This window comes from Hypanus sabinus, chromosome 9 (genome assembly GCF_030144855.1).
Source record: "Hypanus sabinus isolate sHypSab1 chromosome 9, sHypSab1.hap1, whole genome shotgun sequence".
NCBI lineage: Eukaryota > Metazoa > Chordata > Chondrichthyes > Myliobatiformes > Dasyatidae > Hypanus > Hypanus sabinus.
In genome coordinates, this window is record NC_082714.1 from 54439240 (window position 1) to 54454111 (window position 14872).

General features: G+C 43.9%; 1 protein-coding gene across 1 annotated transcript in view; it reads right to left on the reverse strand.

The window, feature by feature from the left end:
- Positions 1-14872, reverse strand: part of LOC132399405 (heparan sulfate glucosamine 3-O-sulfotransferase 4-like) — a 233733-nt gene that overhangs the window by 2690 nt on the left and 216171 nt on the right. The window lies entirely within an intron of this gene.

The following is a 14872-nucleotide window of genomic DNA, read 5'->3' on the forward strand; positions in this document are numbered from 1 at the left end:
TATACGTTAAGTGCAGGATTGGTGGCGCCCCATGACTTCGTTTGTTGTAGCACATTAGACAATCCTGTGAGTGGGTGAAATCATCGCCGTGTATCTTACAGGATGCCCTTAGGGTTTGGATAATATCAGTCAGCTCAGATTCATTTCCCACGGCGATGAAGAGTCTTCGAAATCGAGCACGTATTCAAATCTAGCAAGACGTCTGTTTGCATTGGTTAAAACCATAAGACCATGAGACATTGGACCAGAATTAAGCTATTCAGCCCATCAAGATCACACCATTCAACCAAGGATGATTTATTTTCCCTCATTATCTTGCTTTCTCCCCATAACCTTTGACACCATTACTAAATAAGAACTTATCAACATCCCCTTTTTATGTACCCAATGACTTAGCCTCCACAGCCATGAATGGCAATGGATGCCATACATTCACAGCACTCTGGCAAGAGATGTTGCTCTTTATCGCTGTTTTAAAGGGATTCCCTTGAATTCTGAGGTTGTGCTCTCTGGTTGTAGACTCTCCCTCTATTTGAAACATTCCCCCCACATCCACACTATCCAGGCCTTTCAATATTCAGTTGGTTTCAATGAGACTTTCCCTCTCATTCCTCATTCTTCTAAACTCCGGTATAGGCCCAGAGCCATCATACGATAACCCTTATGTTGCTCATACATTAACCCTTTAATTCCCAGTATCATTCTCATAAACCTCCTCTGGACGTTCTCCAATGCCAGCATATCTGTTCTTAGATACAGGGCCTAAAACTGCTCATAATATTCCAAATGTGGTCAAATCAAGCCTTATAAAGTCTCACCATTAAATCCTTGCTTTTATATTCTAGCCCTTTGGAAATTAATGTTAATTTTGCATTGTACATTGAACTGTATACTAGGACACCAAAGACCCTTTGCAGCTCCAATTTCTGAATCCATGTCCTGTTTAGAAAATAGTCTATGCCCTTATTCCTTCTGCCAAAGTGCATGACTATACACTTTCCTACACCGTGTTTCATCTGCTACTTCTCTGCCCATTCTCCTAATCTGTTCAAGTCATTCTGCAGATTCCATGTTTCCTCAACACTACCTATATTTATATCATCTGCGAACTCGACCATAAAGCCATCAATTCCATCATCCAAATCCAAATCTCAGGGTTGCATTCCGCATACCTTCTTTGATAATAAATATGCTTTGAATCTTGGAATCAACATAAAATGTGGAAAACAGCAGGCCCGGCAACAACCTTTGCAAAACACCACTGATCACTGACAGCCAACCAGAAAAGACGCCCTTTATTCTTATTCTTTGCTTTCTGTCAGGCAGCCAAATTTCTGTCTTTTCTAGTACCTTTCCTGTAATCCCATAGGCTCTTATCTTCTTAAGCATCCTCGTGTGAGGCACCCTGTCAAAGACCTTCTGAAAATCCAAATAAACAACATCCACTGACTCTCTTAAATGAAAATGAATGCAAATAAAATTCATCTGCTTCACTTGTCCCAATATAAATGGTGATGCATTGGGAATTGCATTCAAAGACAGATCCTGATGGGAATTATATACATGCCTCCAAATAGTAGACAGGATGTGAGATAGAAGTTACAAAGAGAGATAGAAAAGGATTGTAAAAAGGGGAAATGTTACGGTAGTCATGGGGATTTCAATATGCGAGAAAACTGGGAAAATCTGGTTGGTGTTGGATCCCAAGAGATGGAATTTATAGAATGACTATGAGATGGCTTTTTGGAGCAACTTGCGGTTGAGCCCATTAGGGGGAAAACAATTGTGGATTGGTTGTTGTGTAATGAACCAGATTTGAGCCTAAAGTAAAGGGATCTTTAGGAAGCAGTGACCATAATATGATAAAGTTCACTCTGCAGTTTGAGAGGAAAAAGATAAAGTCAGTGTTGTAGTGGAGTAAAGGGATTTACAGAGGCATGAGAGTGGAGCTGGCCAGCTGATAGGAAGTGTCATTAGTAGGGATGACGTCAGAGCACCAATGGTAGGAGGTTCTGGGAGCAATTTGGAAGGTGCAGGGTAAATACATCCCAACGATGAAGAAGTACTCTAAAGGGAGCAAAGGGAAGTCGAAGGAAGGAAAAGTGAGGGCATATAATATAGTAAAAAATTAGTGGGAAGTTAGATTTAAGAGCCATCGGAAGGCAACTAAAAAAAGACATAGGAAGAGAATAGATGAAATTTAAAGGTAAGCTAGCCAAAATATCAGTAAAGTTACGAAAAGCCTTTTCAGATATATAAAGAGCAAAGGAGAGACAAGAGTGGAATGTTCATCCACTGGAAAGTGACGCTGGAGAGGTAGTAATGGGGAAGTAGAAATCGCGGACAAACTTAATAGGCATTTTGCAATGGTCTTCACTATGGAAGAGACAAGCAGTATGCCAGAAATTCAGAAGTGTCGGGGGGTAGAAGTGAGAGCAGTTGCTATTACAAAGCAGATGGTGCTTGGGAAGCTGAAAGGTCTGAAGGTAGATAAGTTGCCTGGACCAAATGGACAACTCCTCAAGTTCTGAGGGAAATGGGTAGCTGATGAGATTGTGGAGGGATTATTAATGATCTTTTAAGGATCACTAGATTCTGGAATGGTTGCAGAGGACTGGAAAATTGCAATTGTCACTCCATTCTTTAAGAAGAGAGGGAAGCAGAAGAAAGGAAATTATAGCCCAGTTAGCCTGATTTCAGTGGTTAAGAAGATGATGAAGTTCATTTTTAGGATGCTTGGAGGCACATATAAGACAAAGTCAGCATGGTTTCCTTAAGGGAAATACTTGCCTGACAAATCTATTGGAATTCTTTGAGGAAAGAGAATAGACAATGGAGAGATAGCGGATGTTATTTACTTGGATTTTCAGAAGGCCTTTGACAAGATGCAAAACATGAAGATGCTTAACAAGGTAAGGACCCATGGTATTACAGGAAAGGTACTAGAGTGTATAGAAGATTGTCTGACTGGAAAGTGACAAAGAGTAGGAATAAAGGGAGCCTTTCCTGGTTGGCTGCCGGTGGCTAGTGGTATTCCGCCTGGGTCTGTGTTGAGATGGCTTCATTTCATGTTATATGTCAGTTGTTTAGATGATGGAATTGATGGCTTTGTGCTCAAATTTATGGACATATGAAGACCGGTGGAGGGACAGGTAGTGTTGAAACAGAGAGTCTGCAGAAGGAAATAGATAGACTGGGAGAATAGGCAACAAAGTGGCAAATGGAATATAGTGTAGGGAAGTGTATGGTTATGCATTTTGGTAGAAGAATAAAGGTGTAGACTATTTTCTAAATGGGGAGAAAGCTCAAAACTCAGAGGTGCAAAGGGACTTGCAATTCATTTTATAGGGTTTCCTAAAGGTTAACTTGTAGAATGAGTTGGTGGTAAGAAGGGCAAATGCAATGTTAGTCTTTCACTTGGCTAGAACACGATAGCAAGGATACAATGGTGAGGCTTGATAAGGCATTGGTCAGTCTGCATGGAGTATTGTGAGCAGTTTAGGGACCCTTATTGAAGACAAGATGTACTGGCGTTAGAGCAGGTCTGGAGGACATTGACGAGAATGATTCAGGGAATGAAAGGGTTAAAGTACGAGGTGTGTTTAATGCCCCGGGGCCTGGAATCACTGGAGTTTATAAGAATAAGGGGAAGATCTTCGAAAGGCCTAAATAGGGTGGATGTGGAAGATGTTTCCCATAGTGTGTGAGTCTAGGACTAGAGGACACCGTCTCAGAATAGAGGGACATCCATTCAGGAGAGAGACAAGCAGGAATTATTTCTGTAGCTAAAGAGTAGTGAAACAATGGAATTCACTGCCACTGGGGGCTGTGGAGGCCATGTCAATGGGTATATTTAAAGAAGAGGTTGATAGGTTTTTGATTAGCCAGGGTGTCAAAAGTTACAGGGTGCAGGCGGGGTTTGAGAGGGGGAATAAATCAATCATGATCACATGGCAGAGCAGACTTGATGGGCTGAATAGCCTAATTCTGCTCCTATGTCTTATGGCTCTGTGTGATTCCTAAGCTGTGTGTTTGTTTGTGTTGCATGAATACAAAAAATGTCTAATTGCTGTAATGTATCTGTGCATGACGTGTTCCTACTGTATCTGTACACAACGTGTTCCTACTGTATCTGTGCACGACGTGTTCCTACTTTATCTGTGCACAACGTGTTCCTACTGTATCTGTGCACAACGTGTTCCTACTGTATCTGTGCAGGATGTGTTCCTACTGTATCTGTGCATGACGTGTTCCTACTGTATCTGTGCAGGATGTGTTCCTACTGTATCTGTGCAGGATGTGTTCCTACTGTATCTGTGCATGACGTGTTCCTACTGTATCTGTGCAGGATGTGTTCCTACTGTATCTGTGCATGATGTGTTCCTACTGTATCTGTGTTCCTACTGTATCTGTGCATGATGTGTTCCTACTGGATCTGTACATGATGTGTTCCTACTGTATCTGTGCACGATGTGTTCCTTCTGTATCTGTGCACGACGTGTTCCTACTGTATCTGTGCAGGATGTGTTCCTACTGTATCTGTGCACGATGTGTTCCTACTTTATCTGTGCACAACGTGTTCCTACTGTATCTGTGCAGGATGTGTTCCTACTGTATCTGTGCACGATGTGTTCCTTCTGTATCTGTACATAACGTGTTCCTACTGTATCTGTGCACGATGTGTTCCTACTGTATCTGTGCATGACATGTTCCTACTGTATCTGTGCAGGATGTGTTCCTACCACATCTGTGCACGATGTGTTCCTACTGTATCTGTGCATGACATGTTCCTACTGTATCTGTGCAGGATGTGTTCCTACTGTATCTGTGCATGACATGTTCCTACTGTATCTGTGCAGGATGTGTTCCTACCACATCTGTGCACGATGTGTTCCTACTGTATCTGTGCATGACATGTTCCTACTGTATCTGTGCATGATGTGTTCCTACTGTATCTGTGCAGGATGTGTTCCTACTGTATCTGTGCATGATGTGTTCCTACTGTATCTGTGCAGGATGTGTTCCTACTGTATCTGTGTTCCTACTGTATCTGTGCACGACGTGTTCCTACTGCATCTGTGCATGATGTGTTCCTACTGTATCTGTGCACGATGTGTTCCTTCTGTATCTGTACATAACGTGTTCCTACTGTATCTGTGCAGGATGTGTTCCTACTGTATCTGTACATGATGTGTTCCTACTGTATCTGTGCAGGATGTGTTCCTACTGTATCTGTGCATGATGTGTTCCTACTGTATCTGTGCAGAATGTGTTCCTACTGTATCTGTGCACAATGTGTTCCTACTGTATCTGTGCATGACGTGTTCCTACTGTATCTGTGTTCCTACTGTATCTGTGCATGATGTGTTCCTACTGGATCTGTACATGATGTGTTCCTACTGTATCTGTGCAGGATGTGTTCCTACTTTATCTGTGCACAACGTGTTCCTACTGTATCTGTGCAGGATGTGTTCCTACCACATCTGTGCACGATGTGTTCCTACTGTATCTGTGCATGACATGTTCCTACTGTATCTGTGCAGGATGTGTTCCTACTGTATCTGTGCAGGATGTGTTCCTACTGTATCTGTGCATGACATGTTCCTACTGTATCTGTGCAGGATGTGTTCCTACTGTATCTGTGCAGGATGTGTTCCTACTGTATCTGTGCACGACGTGTTCCTTCTGTATCTGTACATAACGTGTTCCTACTGTATCTGTGCAGGATGTGTTCCTACTGTATCTGTGCAGGATGTGTTCCTACTGTATCTGTGCATGACGTGTTCCTACTGTATCTGTGCACGACGTGTTCCTTCTGTATCTGTACATAACGTGTTCCTACTGTATCTGTGTTCCTACTGTATCTGTGCAGGATGTGTTCCTACTGTATCTGTGCACGATGTGTTCCTACTGTATCTGTGCAGGATGTGTTCCTACTGTATCTGTGCAGGATGTGTTCCTACTGTATCTGTACATGATGTGTTCCTACTGTATCTGTGCAGGATGTGTTCCTACCGCATCTGTGCAGGATGTGTTCCTACTGTATCTGTGCAGGATGTGTTCCTACTGTATCTGTGCACGATGTGTTCCTACCGCATCTGTGCAGGATGTGTTCCTACTGTATCTGTGCAGGATGTGTTCCTACTGTATCTGTGCACGACGTGTTCCTACTGTATCTGTGCAGGATGTGTTCCTACTGTATCTGTACATGAAGTGTTCCTACTGTATCTGTGCAGGATGTGTTCCTACTGTATCTGTACATGAAGTGTTCCTACTGTATCTGTGCACGACGTGTTCCTACTGTATCTGTGCACAATGTGTTCCTACTGTATCTGTGTTCCTACTGTATCTGTGCACGACGTGTTCTTACTGCATCTGTGCACAATGTGTTCCTACTGTATCTGTGCACGACGTGTTCCTACTGTATCTGTGCACAATGTGTTCCTACTGTATCTGTGCAGGATGTGTTCCTACTGTATCTGTGCAGGATGTGTTCCTACTGTATCTGTGCACAATGTGTTCCGACTGTATCTGTGCACGACGTGTTCCTACTGTATCTGTGCACTATGTGTTCCTACTGTATCTGTGCACGATGTGTTCCTTCTGTATCTGTACATAACGTGTTCCTACTGTATCTGTGCAGGATGTGTTCCTACTGTATCTGTACATGATGTGTTCCTACTGTATCTGTGCAGGATGTGTTCCTACTGTATCTGTGCATGATGTGTTCCTACTGTATCTGTGCAGAATGTGTTCCTACTGTATCTGTGCACAATGTGTTCCTACTGTATCTGTGCATGACGTGTTCCTACTGTATCTGTGTTCCTACTGTATCTGTGCATGATGTGTTCCTACTGGATCTGTACATGATGTGTTCCTACTGTATCTGTGCAGGATGTGTTCCTACTTTATCTGTGCACAACGTGTTCCTACTGTATCTGTGCAGGATGTGTTCCTACCACATCTGTGCACGATGTGTTCCTACTGTATCTGTGCATGACATGTTCCTACTGTATCTGTGCAGGATGTGTTCCTACTGTATCTGTGCAGGATGTGTTCCTACTGTATCTGTGCATGACATGTTCCTACTGTATCTGTGCAGGATGTGTTCCTACTGTATCTGTGCAGGATGTGTTCCTACTGTATCTGTGCACGACGTGTTCCTTCTGTATCTGTACATAACGTGTTCCTACTGTATCTGTGCAGGATGTGTTCCTACTGTATCTGTGCAGGATGTGTTCCTACTGTATCTGTGCATGACGTGTTCCTACTGTATCTGTGCACGACGTGTTCCTTCTGTATCTGTACATAACGTGTTCCTACTGTATCTGTGTTCCTACTGTATCTGTGCAGGATGTGTTCCTACTGTATCTGTGCACGATGTGTTCCTACTGTATCTGTGCAGGATGTGTTCCTACTGTATCTGTGCAGGATGTGTTCCTACTGTATCTGTACATGATGTGTTCCTACTGTATCTGTGCAGGATGTGTTCCTACCGCATCTGTGCAGGATGTGTTCCTACTGTATCTGTGCACAATGTGTTCCGACTGTATCTGTGCACGATGTGTTCCTACCGCATCTGTGCAGGATGTGTTCCTACTGTATCTGTGCAGGATGTGTTCCTACTGTATCTGTGCACGACGTGTTCCTACTGTATCTGTGCAGGATGTGTTCCTACTGTATCTGTACATGAAGTGTTCCTACTGTATCTGTGCAGGATGTGTTCCTACTGTATCTGTACATGAAGTGTTCCTACTGTATCTGTGCACGACGTGTTCCTACTGTATCTGTGCACAATGTGTTCCTACTGTATCTGTGTTCCTACTGTATCTGTGCACGACGTGTTCTTACTGCATCTGTGCACAATGTGTTCCTACTGTATCTGTGCACGACGTGTTCCTACTGTATCTGTGCACAATGTGTTCCTACTGTATCTGTGCAGGATGTGTTCCTACTGTATCTGTGCAGGATGTGTTCCTACTGTATCTGTGCACAATGTGTTCCGACTGTATCTGTGCACGACGTGTTCCTACTGTATCTGTGCACTATGTGTTCCTACCACATCTCTGCAGGATGTGTTCCTACTGTATCTTTCTGCCTGCTTCTCAGTCTTTCTCTGGATCCTACATGGACGAAACACCAACATGCGATAAAGTCTGCTCCGACTGATCAACCAGCTATATTTGCCCCGGGAGAACTCTGGGAACAGCGTAGAGGGAACTTCATGTTACAGAGAAGTCGTGCTGTACCATCCCAGGGAGAGATTGATGGATCATTGCTGAGGGAGCATCACTCAAAACAAACCCAGCATTGCATCCAGCCTGTGGGTATGAGTTGTGACAGTGTGGTGTATTTACTGAATGGAAGTGGATCCTCTGTGCAGTGAAGTTTGATGTCTGATCCAGCCAGCATGTTCTCAAGGGAAGGTGGAGGAAGTGATTCTCCACTGCCAACTGATTCCTTCACGTTTATCCCACCCCGGCCGTATTTCGTGTGATTTAAAAAAATATTTTATGTATACCTTGTTCTAAAATTTCTTCAGTTGAAATACTAACAAAACACATATAAAAATGACAAAGGGTCTATGATTTGAAATGTTAACTCTGTCTGTGTACTGTGTGGCCTGTTCCACTGAGTGTTTCCAAATTTTTTAAATTTTACTCAGTTAAAACAATCTCTTAAAATGATTCTCTTTATCCGAGATGCAGTCCAGTGAGCCAACAGGCACTGCATGCTTCCTCTCCAATGATACCCAGGCCTAAGCATAACCTCAGAAGATGGGCAAGCTGTTGGCTCAACAGATCCTATGCTCCCAGACTTGTGGATGGCCAAGTTGGGGGCAGACAGTTGAGGAGGCTCCCAGTTGACTGACAACCCTCCACACTGGGTACCCAAAGATCAGGAGTGTGTGACAGAACTGCAATCTAAATTTGGGGAGCATCTCCTCCCCTACAATTCCTCAGATGGGGCCTGCAAACTCTTCGATTCCATGGACACATGGAATTCAGGCTCTTCCATGCTGGAAAATAATAGACAGCCTAGGAATCCATGAGTTGACTTAAGAATTTGTTGCATGGTATTGCTCTGTGCAGCCAACTCTGCCCAAGTTCCCAAGCACAGAAGGAGAAAGACTCCCATGTAGGGAGATCAGCAGAAATCCAAACCCCCTTCACCTTCAGTCTAGATGGACGTGGACAGTTTATCGTATCAGCCTGTGCAGGAACCCCTCCTAATCTTGCAGAAAGACCAGAGCGTGTTTCTGAGAGAAAGAAAGGAGTTTTAGGACCCATTTTAAAGGGTATCCAGTTGTGAGACTGATGGACAATTCCAGCCGAATGGGCTCAAATTGTGCTGCGCACTTGAACATCTATAGGAACTGTTGTTGCACCTCCACCCAGGGCTGGCTGCTACTTTGAGAGGCAAACACGCACCTCTGTTACTGGGGGACATCTTGACTAGAGTCAACCATGCCACAGTTCTGGAGAAAGTAGGGGACTCCCTCAGAGTGGAATGGCTAATACCCACTGATCTTCACATTGCTCTGTCTGCAGAGTACTGGTTGAAAAATATATGAGTAATATACAGCATCAGAAGTCTGTGCCTCGCATAGGTACTTCTGCAGGGTCTGATAGCAGGGAGCAGCAATGTAGATACGGACTCACAACTGCCAGAGCTTCTCACTCAGGAGATTCAGAACATTGCAGGGGACCAGGGTTTCCTCTCAGCCCAGAAGAAATCATTAAGCTTTTTCTCGATCTTGGTGGCAAAAGCAAGGGGTGACCACTGTGGTTGGTTGATAAGGGCTCAGCCCTTGTAGGAAAGCTCTTTGACTTCTCTGGTGGCCCAGTAAAGGACATAACTTTCACCCCCAGGAACTGCTTGATGCATCACTCTTTCCTGAAGTTCCCCAACACAAAGGACAATGTTAATCTGTCCATGAGAGGGTTCAGGTAAACTCCCAGATAAAGGATTTACATGCTGCTCCAACGAACCGTCTCAGTCAGTCTGCCAGGAAGGTTACCCGTCAGGAATATGGAACACTTCCCACCAACCCTGTGCAAAAGGTGGTAAATGTTGATCTACAATGAATCTTCTGCAGAGCAACAGGACCTGTGAGTGCAAGGAGCACATCATCAGTGTAAGACGAGAAGACAATCCCCTTCCCCCTCACACCATGCCAGCTTGCACAGCCCCACAGCTATCAGCTTCAAGAGACAAAGACACTAATGGCACCAAGTATATGCCCCATGAAGTACTCGACAAGCCGTACGAGTGGGACTGTTGGACGTAATGGTGTGACAGGTGCCTTAATCCAGGGGTTACCAACCTTTTCTGCACCGCGGACTGGTTTAATATTGACAATATTCTTGTGGACTGGCCAACAGGGGTGGGGGGGGTGTTAATCACAACTGGAATATAGGTGATAAATCAACTATAAATCACTTATAAGTGGCTAATACACTCAGTCTTGTTTCTAAAAGGGTTTATCTAACTAATTTAATATTGAACACCCAGTGCATATTTTCCTCACATGAATATAGTGAGAAGTCAATTATAAGTCAATAGCATCATAACATTTTAAGTAACGTTTGGATATTAAACACACAGCACATATTCCTCGTATGAACATATAAAAACATTGCAACACACCAATATCGGTGAATCAGTGGGGGCCCTGGGCTTGTTTCCCTGCAACAAGACGGTCCCATCGAGGGGTGATGGGAGACAGAGATACTCGAAGAGGGTTCCTTATGTCCAGTTGATGCCACAATTTAGTTTTTGTTGCATTCATTGCAGAAAGCCCGGCTTCGCAGAGATATGATGTTGGAAATGGAAGCAACGTTTTCAGTGCTTTCGTGGCTATCAACCTTGACTTTGATCCAGAATGCCGACAGAGATGTTATGTCAAACATACTTTTCAGTCCACTGTCATTTGCAAGCTCGGAGTTGATCTTCCTGCACTGACATGGATGATTCACCAGGGACATTTGCAAATGGGTCAAGGACCCATTCCTTTGCATGTCTTGGGTCATTTGCTGTTGGGAAGTACCGCTCAAATTCTGTCGACAGCGAAGATAGGTGATCGCGCACCAGCTGTGAGAAGGACAGTGCAGCCTCAGTCTCTCCCAAAATCCCAGCTAATGTTGGGAACATGTCAAATATGCCCCTGTCCACGCACCGTCCCCACAGTTCCAGTTTGGCTTTGAAAGCAGACACCTTATCTGCCAACTTGAAGACAGTTGTCACTCTCCCCAAAGTGACAAATTGAGTTCATTGAGCAGGTTGAAGATGTCACACAGATAATCGAGTTTTGCTATCCACTCCTCATCACTGAAGTGTGCTGCCAGTTTTGAATTTTTCCCTGAAAGAAATCTCTGTAGCGGCTCTCTTAACTCAAAAACCCTGGTCAGGGCTCTCCCCCTTGATAGCCACCTTGACTTCAGTGTGTAAGAGAACGTGTTTGTGTTCTGCATCCATTTCCTGGCAAAGCTGCTCAAACAGACGTGAGTTAAGGGCTTTTGCTTTGATGTGATTGATAACTTCAACAACGTCCCCCAATATGCTGTTAATATCAGGTGACATTTTTCGGCTAGCCAGCATTTCCCTGGGTATGACACAGTGTGTAGACTGGCATTCAGGAGCAACCTCTTTGACTCGGGTAGTGAAACCAGACAGCTGTCCAGTCATAGCTGCAGCCCTGTCTGTGTATATTCCAACATAGAATGACCAGTCCAGTTTGCCTGACATGTAGTCATTCAAAGACTTGAATAGTTCTGCCCCAGTTCAGCGGCAGTGCACTCAACATATCCTCGTGCACGTCGTCTTGAAATATATATCGCACATAAACCAGTAGTATTGCCTTGTTGTCGACATTGGTGGACTCATCGACCTGGATAGCATACCGTGGTGACTCGTTAAGCCATTCCAACAGTTGTACTTCAATGTCCTCCACTATGTTATCAATTCTTCTTGAAACTGTGGTAACTGAAAGAGAAACCTGTACCATCTTGTTAGTTCCAGTTCACGGCACATGTCCTTGGCAGCAGGCAGAATCGATTCTTCACCAACAGTGAAAGGCTCCTTGGCCTTAGCAACACAGCTAGCCACTAGGTACAACGCTCTCAGAGCAGCAGCATTTGTGGAGGTGGTTGCTCTCGGCACCTGCTTCTGTCCCGCTTGCTCATGTTTTTTCCCACTCAAACAACTCAACGGGTTTGTCTTTAAGTGCCGGGTGCTTGGACTCAAGATGCCGAAGCAGTTTTGAGGGTTTCATTGCCTCATTAAACAGCTTGTCTTCACATATCACGCACAGGAGGCTTGGAGCGTGCGAGTCATCGGTCGCATTAAAGCCATATTTTGTGTACAACTCGTCGTATTTTCTGTTGAAGGAAGCTTTTTGTTTTGCAGTCTCAGCCTCAACTGTCTCTGCGTTATCATCATTGCTAGGCCTTTTATGTGCCCTTCCACCTCTTCCAAAGAAACTCTCAAGTGATGTTTGTTTTTTACTCATCGAGTAGTTGTAGGTTAATGACAACTGATGACCTCGTGTGGGTAATGACCTTGCGAGCGTTCAAGTTCAACAGTGGGCGTGACAGGGAATGAGGAAAGGTGCAGCTGACTCATACCATTTCATATTGTCAAATCATATCGCTTCCTCGCGCCCGGTAGCACGATTTGCGGCCCGGTACTGCCTGAATCCACTGCCAACCAAAATCACAAAAGATAAAGAGAGCTTCGGGCTGGGTGAAATGATGCAAACAGTATTCAAATCTAAGACTGATGACCTATGGAGCATGAGGTTTCACCACATAAAGAATCGAAGATGGTGTCTTTGAAATACAGCATTGATCTTGTTCATTAGTTAATACATGAAGTAGGATTGTTCATCACCTTGTCCAACAGGTATTGTCAAAGCAAAGGACTATGGAGCTGCCCGGAAATGCAACAAGCAAAATTATATGCTTGGAGACAGAGTTACGGGGCCTGCTTTCTACTAAATTATCTGTTGAAGAGCTGATTGAGAGGTTGGTTTTTTACAGAAGGAATAAAGCTGACAACGTTGATTGGATGGATTCCTGGAGATTTCATCTCATGACCTCCCTGCTTGGCTTACATGCAGCTTGGCAAATCAAACAGCGCTTTTCCACCGCCAATATTTTTATACTTAATAAACGAGATTGTTCAAAGGCTTTGAAATTATCGCACCATTTGTTAATCCTCTATTTTTATTTCTGGGTTGCTCAGGGCCACAATGCAGAAATTAATCCTTAATTCCTGGAGAGTGAGACAAGTCAGGATGGCTGCCAATGTTAAATGAGAATATTTCGGGCTTACCTCATTTTCTTTGCTATCTAATTTCACCAGAGGTGGCCTAGGGGGCAGTGCAGGGCCGTGCAGCACTTCAGCAGGCTTCTTGTGTGATTTCAAAGGGACAGGAGCTTATCGACAGGACAGCTCTGAAGAGAGCTCAGTCAGAGGTAGTACCTTCAGAGGGAGCCCTACAGAAACTATAGCAGAATGAGAATTGTAAAAAAACAGCCTTTCAGGGACAAAATCCTTGTAAATCCATAGATCGGGACCATTCATGTTAACTATCGATTAAGAGCAATCGCTGTGCTGCAGATCGGAGATAATTGCTTATGCAGTTTTCTTCAGAAAACATGGAATTAAAATTATCTCCAGCTACTTAGAAACTGTTCTGGCTGCAAGTAAGCTCGGAGAATGTTACAAATATTGAAAAAGGTATAAACTATTATTGACATTTTAATGGGCCTCAATCTTTCCTTACAACTTGACTGACACTAAGAAACTAACCTTATGATTGTGAAATCAGATTTTCAGATATTTATTTCAAAATACCATGGCTTTTGATTTCTTAACTGTTTTTTAAATGTATAACCTCTCAAACTTGTCCCTAACTTTATGTGTATGTCCTAAACTTTATTTATTGAGACATTGTGCAGAACAGGCCCTTCAAGCCATGGCACCCAACAATCTGCCAATTTAATCTTAGCCTAATCATAGGACTACTTACATTGACCAATTAACCTACTAACTAGTAGGTCTTTGGACAGTGGGAGGAAACTCAGGCAGTCACGGGGAGAGCGTACAGGCAGCGGTGGGAAACAAACCCGTACGGTAAAGTGTTGTGCTAACCACGACACTACCGTGCCCGCCGCAATGTTAAAATAAAAATTGTTGATGCTTTTTACATCCAGATGTGTTCGCTATGGGAGTTCATCGGTGTGATTGGCTGCTTACTCAGCTGATGATGTCACAGCTGCTGGGCACCAGGAATCCCTGTCAGCTGACGGCTGATGTATTAGTAAGGGGGAACCCTATGCCGCAGAGACGGTTACAGCTTTGTGTGCAGCTTTCTTCAAAGTTACTGGCAAGCAGGAGTGTGAACAAAGGGTCTGGGCTACAGAGACATGCTCTTGTGTTATAATCATTAAATATGCATCCACATGCATGACTGTGTACTTAACCTGCCCCTCGAAAACAAACTCTGGCAGCGGGGACTGTCACTTTGATACTAATCAGGCTTTATAGAAGTGCATTTGCTGCCAGCTATACTGCCACACACCACTGCCGATCACGAAAAGATACAGCACTTACACGGTGTTGCAACTGCTGCAAAATTAAATCACTCACATTAACTCCCATTAAACTACAAGCCCTCTTTCAGCGTACAGTAAAGAACGTGCGGGTTGTCTGGCGAACGAGTGAGGTGGTATGATCACCTCAGTAATGTGCATACTGTGAGCAGTGAAGCATTTTATTGCCACTCTAAAAGGCATTGCAAGAAATTGATGGCCCTGGAGAGCTCGAAAAGCAACCAGAACGGCAGAAGCTGGAAATCCCAAATGAA